The sequence below is a fragment of the Lathyrus oleraceus genome, chromosome 7 (assembly GCF_024323335.1).
Source record: "Lathyrus oleraceus cultivar Zhongwan6 chromosome 7, CAAS_Psat_ZW6_1.0, whole genome shotgun sequence".
In the NCBI taxonomy this organism is placed as follows: Eukaryota; Viridiplantae; Streptophyta; class Magnoliopsida; order Fabales; family Fabaceae; genus Lathyrus; species Lathyrus oleraceus.
Genome location: NC_066585.1, coordinates 397,813,794 through 397,825,070, shown reverse-complemented (window position 1 = coordinate 397,825,070; position 11,277 = coordinate 397,813,794). Strand labels below are relative to the sequence as shown.

Genomic DNA, 11,277 nt, shown 5'->3' with positions numbered 1-11,277 from the left:
TTTGTAATCTGTTGAGATTATTGGATTGAGTCCTTATTGAAGGTGAAATCACCTTGGCCAAGTGGACTGGAGTAACTTTGAATTTCAAGCAAACCAGGATAAACTCTTTGTGTTGTTAGTATTTATTTTGTGTGTGTTGTGTTGTAAAAGCTTTTAAACTTTGTGAAAACAATTCAAACCCCCTTTCTTGTTTTTCTCTACCTTCACTATAGTACCTTGCCCACACTTTACCCATTGTCATTCCTACCTCAAACCTCCTTTTAGAAGGAATAAAGTTTTCCAATGGCTAGTATCTCAACCAAAAATAAATTTTTAACTACGAAGATCTCCACAACCAACTGAGAGCTTTTTACAGCAGGAAATGCTCGCAAACCAACTGAGAGTTTTAACTATGGAGTCCTCCCTAACCAACTAAGATCTCTTAACAAGAGGTTAACCTCATGAACCAATTGGTAGTTTTAACTACGAAGACCTCCCCAACCAAACAAAGGATTTACTTGGCTTATCTCAACAACCAAAATGAGGCTTTAACTTGGTTTAGTTGATGATCAAAACAAAATTTCTCCCAATAAGAAATTATAATAATGCCCTCACACCAGAGCAGGAACACCTCACAGATATAAATATTTCACTATTAAAATCACTAAGGAAAATGTGAGAAATAAATAGAGAAATGAGATTGAGAGAAATTTATTTCAAATACGTTTTCTGGTGTGCTAGAAATGAGAAATGGAAACTCTATTTATAGGAGAAAGGTGACTCAAATATGGAAACAATCGAGGTCTTTTAAAGGCTCATAATCGACAATGCATATCCAATAATCAATTATCTAGTCTAAAAATGGAAGATTTTCAAAAGAGTCTTTACTAATCCACTATCAACCCTAATAGTTAATTATGAGGCCTTATAAAAATAAATAATTGATTATGCCAAAAGGCTAATCGATTATACAATATAAAAAGTCTTCATAAATAATTTTTTGAATTCTTAGTCAATTAGCTAGGCACAAAAACATTTTATGGTGATTTTCATAAAAATATGAGGCTTTTCAAATGGTTGGATGTGTGTGTGTGTGTGTCTATGCGTATGTCTGTGTATGTGGTTTGCCTTAGTAAAATAGAGAGATAGTCTTATACCTTCAATGACACTAATCACTCTACCCAGACTCAGAGAGCTTTCATGATTCATATCTTTAACAACTCTAAAGATTAAGGTTCCTTTCCATATTATCTTTGAATTTATAACTTCAACGGGACCTTGAACCTTCTACTAACGAGGCTTGAGACAACTCGTCCATATAAACACCATTATCAAACACACTGCATGTCATCAATGAATGCTTCTTGAATATATAATCTTGATCTCCAAGCAACACAATATGATCATAACTTAATCACTACAACAATTAAGCTTGATCTTCAAGAGTACATAAACTGCTAATTGATCAACACAACTTGAACATCTTGAATCTTCAAGCTCCATATCATGATAATCAAACATGATCTTCAAGAGAACACCAACTGAAATTATCAACACATCTTGATCATCTTCATTCTTCAAGCTCCATAATTTGATCATCACATCTTGATCAACATTCCTGATGATAACTTCACTATAGAGCATTGTCAACATCAAAATTAAACTAACATATTGTTGGATACTTCATACATATAAGCACATAGATCCATAAAATGAAATTCACAGATAAGCATATGAAGAAACTACTTGAGGATCTAAAGATCAAGCAACATATCACGTCATTAGATAATCCTCAAATAAATGTGCAAGAAAATGCAATCAACCAAGTTGTGTTAAGAGGGCCAAAGATAACACTTGAATCAGTTAAGGGAAATTGGGCTGATGAATTGCCACATTTTCTTTGGGCATCTACTTAACAACGAGCAAAATCGCCTTCTGACTTAATTTCGAGAAAATTTCATTATTCTTGTCAAAATAAGAGAAGTTAGCTGGAAAAATGAACGCCCTTTACCGAAAGAAGATAAGCACAAGCCATCAGGGAATATGTAGACTTTGTAGAATAGAAAAGAGCATCTTCCTCCCTGATAAGCACCATAGTGAAGCACGCAAGCAGGATTATGTGTAACCAATAAGTAAGGCCCCCGAGACTTCCAGATTGATGACCTCATGCTGAGATGAGCTGATTTAGAAAGAAAGTATGTTGGGGACGATAACCTTGTAGCTAATTGGGAAGGACCATACAAGATTAATACTAGCACGGAGAATGGAGCACACGTCATGGAGACATTACATTGGGAACATATCAAAATAACATGGAACCATACCAAGCTCAAAGGATATTTTAGCTAAAGTATTCTCTTGAGTTCCACCTATGTTTGTCAGAAATAACTCTCTAATGTAATACCCTTTAAATAAAAAATGTAATATTCCTTGTTGAGTTATATAATTTTCCCCCTAATATATAACAGGACACACAACCAACCTTCATCTCCGACTTCGCCAGTCGGTCTTCATAAGCCTTCCCTTCTTTTGAGAAATCATTCTTCTCTTTCTAGAGGGCGGTTTCCGCCTTTATCACCCTCGAATAAGAAGAAGTAATGGTTTCCCATGCATCCGCCCAATCTTTCTTCGCCTTCTCTAGAGAAGACCACACCTTCTTGGGGAACTTCTCATTTTCCGCCAAAGACCCATCCAGGAGAGGAACCTTGGCATCCAGTTTAGAAGGAGCTTTGTGTTTCTCAACTCCCTATTGTAACTCAGTAAATTATTCGTAGAGTTTTTTAGCTCTAAGAGGAAGGAGTAACACTGATATTTTAAAATCTCTTTCCCTTCCTAAAACTTATAGGTTCGAAAACTTCACCTCGGTCAGCGGCCATAATAGCCATTAAGAAGCACGTTGGTGCATTTGAAGAGCCACTTTTGTGACCAAATCCTATTTAGAAATGTCAGACAGGTTCTAAATATAAACATAATCCCCTTTGAGAAGTAATAATGCACTTCCTTGATCATGCAAGACTCCATAGTCATGAAGAATTCTTGATGGGATTAAGCATTAAGGACAGTTTGATTTCCGCCTAGAATAACTTTCTCGAGGCAGGATTTCCTAGATTATGCCTTTGCCATGATCCCTCTTGGCGAATTCAGCTTTGAAAGGCTTCGAATAATAATGAAATATTTTACTTCGACCCTCTGAAGATGGAAACTTCTAATCCAACCTATTTTCTTTCTTGGCTTGGTTCAGTTGTATCAGCTTAGCATTTGGGGAATTGTCCCCCTTTAGGGTTACTCTTCCCACCACCTCACTAACACTTAAGGATGTGAACCTACCAACGTTAGTTGAGATCCTCGCGGGGATTTCCCTTTTTTGGGCCCCAAATATGGGGAATTTTCCCTCACGGGGACGGGAATGGGGAACAAAGTCTCCTCGAAGGCACTTTGTGGACGGGGACAACGAACATACCCCTCGCCCCAGCTTAGAATACCATAATATCCTTAATTTATATATAATTATAAATTTTTAAGTAGGTTTATTTGTCATTTCATATAATTTATTTTATAAACAAATTTAAAACAATACAATTTATTTGCCATTTCATATAATTTATATTATAAACAAGTTTAAAAGTTTGGTGGCCATGGTTCTCAATTAAATATTGTTAAAACATATATATGTATCCTAGAGCATTGATTTCTTAATTTCTCGTGGTTATTTTTTGATTTTTTTTACTATTAATTTGGTTTAAAATAATAAATAAAAAAATTATGTTTATGGATCTCCATAAGAACCTTGGAGATCCACAGGGACGGGGATAGGGGACAGAGTCCCCTTGTGATGGGGATACGAGACAAGGATATGGAATAGATTCGAGGACGGGGATTAAGATGGGAATGTATCCCCCGTCCTTCCCCGCTTCATGGACATCCCTACTAACATTTTGAGTTGGGTTCATTGGGTGAGGAAGAGAAGTATTCTTCGTTGCATGTGCTTTATTCCTCCTCATGATGTCATAAACTAGCCCCATGTTATATTCAAGACAAACAAATGTAATGGCCAAATCAAATATTAAGAGAGCATTAAAGGAAAACAAATGATGGCTTCCCTCTTTCTCTCTCTCTCATCAGAGAGCCTTTTCCTATCTTGCAGATCAATCGATTCTACCACTGGTCGTGTATCGATGTGTCACTACTTTTTTTTACGTAAACGACACATTTGAAAGGCCGACTCCATCTTCATAACCCATAATCTACCAAAAGGTGAATAAATCCTCCTTCAATGACTCATTTGGGGTCATAGAATCTGAGGAAATTAAATACTAGTTCGGAGTTCAAAATAAGTGGTCTCAACTCCAACATTTTCAGAATTAGTCCTCATATCTGACTGGCTCTGAACCAATGGGTAGAGGAAGGAAGGCCACCTTCTGAAAAAATTTAACAACTAGAATGAGTCTATTGACTCTGGGGGATGAACAAAAAGTAACAACTTTTAAAATTATTCCAGCTATCAACATTCACATCAAAAGCCTTCCTCGATTGATTAAACGAGAGCAACCCTTGCTCCCACTTTGCTATAGAATAAAAGCGTGTAATGTTAAATATGTAAAAGAATAATTTCAAATTTGGCGCTCCATCCTGATACTCACACCAGTGTTCGAACACCTTCATGAAAAAGCTCAGGCTACCAGGTGTAGTTGAGAGGGAGTGATTCTCAAGTAATTCAACACCTCTACTTCAAAATCGTTGAACGGAAGCCTAAGTATTATTATAGAAAATAAATATTCATGAAAAGGCACCGAACATCCACACAGAGAGCTGCACAACCTCTTATCAAGCTTTACACGATAGACATACCAATTAAAGACAAAAGTCGTTCCCAAGATTTCTACATCCACCCAAAAGAACTAAGCAATGCTGGCATGCAAATCAATGCATTTTTCGTCCTTTTGAACCATCTCGGCCCCTACTACCAACAAAAAGGAAATGTTTTTCATAAGCTCCAAAATTCTCCCTAATTTCCTTATAGATAGGTTCCCGGCCACTCAAACACCTAAAGGATTTAATGTATGAGCTACCCCTCAGATCATTTTGATATGCCTCAACAGACTCAAAATTTGCCAAGGGCAACACAGGAAAGGAGGGACAATGGCCAACATCTCCATTAAAAAGACAATCAAGGATCACCCATTCAACTCCTCATACGGGATTATCTACGTTTCCCCCAAGTTGGGGATTCACGGGTTCACTTCCACTTTTGATAGAATCCTCACTTGACTCAGACCTGTCAATAAGGACTATTAGATTGACAATATGGCGAATATTGCCAAAGGAGCAATACCATGCAGTTTTGGATCTACCAGTGCGAGATGAGGTGTCACTAATATCATCTCCACAACATTGTTAGTTGGAGATTTCGGCAATTAGGTGAAGTTCTTTGAAAGTGTTATATTTTGGAGAACAAATAAAAATGGTTGTGTCGAAGCTATTTATTAAATCTTTTTCTTGGGAGAAAAGACCTTTCTTGTCGAAGCTTGAGACTTAGAAGATTTTTGGGTCTCCACAAGTTCTCTTTGACGTAGGCGTTTGACATATTTGAAGCTTCAAGCGGGAAAGATTTGAAATTCAAACGAAGCAGTTTCGTCAGGCCAACGCGTGGAAGCATCTGAGACACGCAACACTTGAAAATGTCGAACGTGGAAATCATCTGTGTAGAGACCGTTAGGGTCAAATTATTATAAATAGGAGTCTTAGTTTTTAGATTTCATGTGTTCAAACTAATATACAAAATTCACTAAAAATACTCAAAGTACCGGAGCGAGAGAAAGGAGTCTTTGCTGAAAATGTATGTATGAAGAACAACATGATTATGTTTCATATTATTTATTTTATGCAAGTTATTTAAACTAAAACCATTTACTGTCTTTTCTTCTGTCGAATTGCCCTTATTTTCAGTATTTCATCATTACTTTTCCCTTTACATTTACATTTCGCCAAACATTCATTTCCAGTACCTTTTCAAACTTAAAGCTTTTTACTTCAAGTTATTTATCTTTACCTTTGCCAATGACTTTTGTCATCTTAAAAAAGCCTTTCTTTTACAGAATTACTGCCACTTATCCTTCAAGTCATAAGCCATTAGGATTTGTTTAGGGTTATTGTCGAAACACTCTTTGCTTTGTTCCATTCATAAACCAGAAACAAACTTAATCATGAGTCAAACCACCATAACAATAGTTCTTGAGACACATGTCCTAGGATCGATCTAGTCGATCATGTAAGTTACCAAGATTTATAATATTGGAGGACTAGCAGTTGTTTGTCAGAAATTACTGGTAAACAAATTGGCACACCCGGTGGGACAGTGTCAAAAGAACTATTAATTATAATAGTTTGCTTTACTTTTACAATACAAAATTGCTGTTATTCTTTTTGGTTAAAAAATCATAGTGTTGTATGAACCTTAGAAGTGGTAAGATAGCCAACAATTTGCAACCTATAACCAAAAGAAAAAACACAAAAAAGATGGTTAATACAACCAGTCAAGGGGAACAATTCCCTCCCCAGGGAACAAGAACAATCGGAGAAAATTTGATTGATGCATCCACTGAGATCCCTAGTGCACAGGCCATACCAACATCTGGATCCATGGCCTTATATAATTCGACAACAATGCCTATTATGTCAAGAGTAGCAGACATTTCTGCAATTTCAACCCCTAGGCTACCAGGATTTAAGAATTTTAGGCCTTTGAGAGAATACCCATATGGAATGCCATCTACTGCCATGGCAGGACTTCAAAACAATACTTCCATATATACTCAACCCCATAATACGGTTATTTCGCCAATTCAAAATTCTGGTTCCGGCATGAACCATGTAGGTCGAAATACCCAATCACAAGGAGTCTCCACCCTATTACCTACCCTTACAACGAATAACCAGGCAGCCTTTAGACAACAAATGGATGCTAGTAACCATGATATGGTAGGAGTCTTGGCCAGAGAAATGAATACCATTTTTTCTCCCCTAATACAGAATGTAAATAGGACTAACAATGATAATGCCCAAACATACCAACAACTATCAGCGCAGATGGGACGCATAGCAGATTTCCTAGGCGCCCCACAGTCCTCTATTCGACGCAGACCAAACCAGGTTATAATCCAGGAAGAAGAACCAACTATAAATCAGGTTTGACCACCTAGACAAGCGCCTGACGAAAGGGTCATGGGGGAAAGATTAGAACAACATCCAGTTCGACGGGAAGTCCCTGAAGAACAACCTAGGAGAGTAATAATGGTTAATAGAGACCAGGATGCAAACGAAGTAATTCATAGGGTTAGGCGAGAAAACATGATGGAAAATGACTTAACTACTATGATAGAGAGAATCATGGCCCAGAATGGTCTGAATACAGGACTTCGACGGCCAAATTATTCCTCTCCTTTATCAGAATATGTCCTACAAACTGAATTACCAAGGGGTTGTAAAATCCCTAAGTTCACCAAATTCTCAGGGGACACTAGTGAATCCACTATAGAACACATAGCCAGATACATGACTGAGGCAGGGGATTTGGCGAACAGTGAGAACCTAAGAATGAAATATTTCCCCAGTTCTCTGACGAAGAATGCCTTCATGTGGTTTACGACTTTGCCACCAAATTCCATAGATACTTGGCCTCATTTGGAAAGATTGTTTCATGAACAATTCTACATGGGCCAAACTAAGATAAGTCTTAAGGAATTAGCAAGTATCAAAAGAAAATTCATTGAACCTATAGATGATTATCTGAATAGGTTCCGTTTGTTGAAATCTAGATGCTTCACAATAGTTCCTGAACATGAATTGGTCGAAATGGCCTCTGGAGGTTTAGACTATTCCATTAGGAAAAAGTTAGATACCCAATATCTAAGAGATATGGCCCAATTAGCAGACAGGGTTCGACAGGTTAAATGTTTAAAAGCTGAAAAGGCCAGACTGAATAAGAATTATAAGAAAGAAAGGGTTGCTTATGTCGAATTCGACGATGGGGAGTCTGAAATCTCTAGTAACCCTTATGGTCTCGAGGAATTCGAAGTAGATTTGGCTGAATTAAAAGAAGCGCCACCTTATGCTTGCAAATTACTTACACCTTCGAATGGCAAGAACCCTGTCGAAACTGAAAAGAATGATAGATTTCCTAAAAAGACTTACACATTTGATGTTACCAAATGTGATGAAATCTTCGATTTATTAGTAAAAGATGGCCAAATGATAGTGCCTCCTAATACCAAAATTCCTCCATTAGAACAACGGAAGAAAAGAGGCTTCTGTAAATATCACAATTTTTTAGGCCATAAAACCTCACAATGCTTTCTTTTCAGGGATCTTATTCAGAATGCAATTAAGGATGGCCGCCTCAAGTTCGCTGACAAGGGGAAAAACCAGATGAAGGTTGACGTTGACCCCCTCAACATTGCTGACACAAATTATGCTGAACCTGTCAAAATCAACATGATTGACATAGGGGAAATGGAGGTCGTGAAGGAAACAGGAACTAAAGGTTATGCGCTAGATGGAAAGCAGGCCACTGATGGCCTAAATAATGATGTTCCCTTTGGAATTTCTGTCGAAGGTGAACAGGTTGCTCATGTCGAACCAAAGGCCACTGAAGGTCTTAATGGGAAGGCAACTGAGGCTACTGAGGGCCTAAGGAAGAAATTTGAGGAAATTTCAATCACTGATGGCGCCAATTTAGGTGTCAACATGGTGGATCTGAACCAACCCCCTCCCCAAGAAATGGAGGAAGTGGATAGGTGTCTGAAGATGGAGCAAGAGGGGATGCAGTTTGGCTATCCCAAAGCCAATGAAAGCCTACGTGAATACCTTTGGAGATGTTACAAAATAAATTCTGACATATTGTTGTGCCCAAGGTGTAGCATCAGGATATGTCGAAGGGTGGCTGAGAACTATGAAAGATGGCAACGAACTAAGACTGAGAGAAATTGGAGGAAGGAAAGCCAACTACTGAAGGTGTATCCCAAGCTTGGAGAAAGCCTTCTTGGTTTTATTGTGCATTGCTACAAGTACGGGACATAATGCTTGATGTGTCCCAGATGTGGGGCAGTTTACAACAGGAAATTAGCTGAAGCGTTCGAGAGAATCCCATCTAACCAAGGTTGGGACGGACATGGAGGTAACCTGAATATGTACATATTCGACAAGAGGGGAGTTCCTAAGAGGCCATACAACCCTCACCCAAGGGCGAAAAGAGTTATGTTTAAACTTCTAGCAGAAGTCCCTGAGGACAAATGGACTCAGGCGGGGTCGAAGAAGGGAAAGTGGAGAAGTTTTGAGGATGGAGGAAGAACCTCTTGGGCTTATAGAAAACAGTTCCAAGCATCTAAGAGGGAGGCTATCATACTGGAGAACTACAAAGGAAAGAATCCCATGTCAAGGTCCCAGTGGAGAAGACACCAGAGGTTGAGAAAGGCTGAAAGAGAGATGACTTCAAGGGAGATTGGAGAATCCAGCAGCGTCAAGGTTCCCCCAAATGTCACAAATTCGACCAAACCACCTGTAGGAAGGAAGTTGTTTCCAGATGAAAACAAAAATCAGAAAGTTCAGGAGGAACAAATAAGAGAGGAAGAAATGCTCACTGACGACTTTGAGTCCGACGGAGTGTCATCTGTTAATATGAATTGCAATATGGTCTCAGTTCTATCATACGAATATAATCAGGAGACAAAGATTGAAGATAATGAGGAAGCGAATACTATGGAAGTGGCGAAGCATAAACCTATGTGTTACTATGTTCTCAACAACGGCGCTATCGAAGAGCAGAATGCTCTTTTTGAAAGGCCTCACCAAGGGATACAGAACCATCTCAAGCCCCTATACATTAGAGCTAAAGTTGGACATGTGGGGGTGAATAAAGTTCTGGTGGACGGAGGAGCAGCAGTCAATCTGATGCCTCAATTCATGTTGAAAAAGATAGGTATGTTCGACACTGATGTTAAACCTCACAATATGGTATTGTCGAACTATGAGGGTAAGATAGGACAAACTCTGGGTGTCATACAAGTAGATCTGACTGTTGGATCAATCACAAGACCAACAATGTTCATGGTGATACCTGCGAAGGAGAATTACAACTTGCTACTAGGAAGGGAATGGATACATGGAATAGGGGAAGTTCCTTCGACCATGCATCAGAGGGTATCCATCTGGAAAGAAGATGGTGTAGTAGAAAATGTTGAAGTTGTCCAAAGTTACTTCATAGAAGAAGTGAACCATGTAGATAAGAAGAACTTCGATAGGAACTTGGCTCATATAGGACCATGCCACCCAACTGAAGACGGCTACGCCCTAAATAAAAATGCTCCGTATTTCTTGACTCTCCATCCCAATGGCTTTCAGTGGGATAGGGAAATTATGGGGGACCTAGAAGAAGGGGAATCATCTAAAATACGGCCAACAGGCTGGGGTGAAGACCTGTATTATGCATGAGTCTTCTTTTTTCAAAAAGATTTCGGCCTACATGGCTGAGAACAAAAGAAAAGTGGCTCTCGAAGTCAAGATAACTAACATGGCTGACGAAGCCACATATGGTGAAATTTATAATACAGGACCTGGGGAGTACTTTAAACCAAAAACCCCTGACGAACAGGTGCCTATGGAATTAACAGACCAGAGGTTAGATGCCATGTATGACGAAGAACCTCTGGTATTCGAAAAAGATCCAGTAACGTCAAGTGCAAAGATGTTAGCGCAAGATCCTCTTGAAGAAATTGATCTTGGAGATGGGAGTTCAAAAAGAATCACCTACATCAACACTAAACTGGACCCCAAGTTGAAAGTAAGAGTAATTGAACTGCTAAGATAAAACAAAGATTGTTTTGCTTGGGACTACGGTGAGATGCCTGGTTTGAAGAGGGACCTGGTCGAATTGAAGTTGCCTATCAAGGATGGCAAGAAGCCCATCAAGCAGACTCCAAGGAGATTCTCCCTAGAGATCCTCTCAAAGATCAAAAAAGAGGTCGAAAGACTTCTTCAATGCAATTTCATCAGGACCACAAGGTATGTCGAATGGATTGCAAACATAGTTCCTGTAATTAAGAAAAATGGCTTTTTAAGAGTATGTATAGATTTTCGTGATCTAAATGCGGCAACTCCTAAAGATGAGTATCCAATGCCTGTGGCAGAAATGCTGGTGGACTCAGCTGCAGGCTATGAATATCTCAGCATGCTTGATGGATACTCTGGCTATAACCAAATTTTCATTGCTGAAGAAGATGTTTCCAAAACAACCTTTCGATGTCC

General features: G+C 38.8%; 1 pseudogene; it reads left to right on the top strand.

The window, feature by feature from the left end:
• Positions 1-6,933: 6,933 nt before the first annotated feature.
• LOC127104010 (uncharacterized) lies at positions 6,934-9,054 on the top strand (annotated as a pseudogene).
• The last annotated feature ends 2,223 nt before the right edge of the window (positions 9,055-11,277 follow it).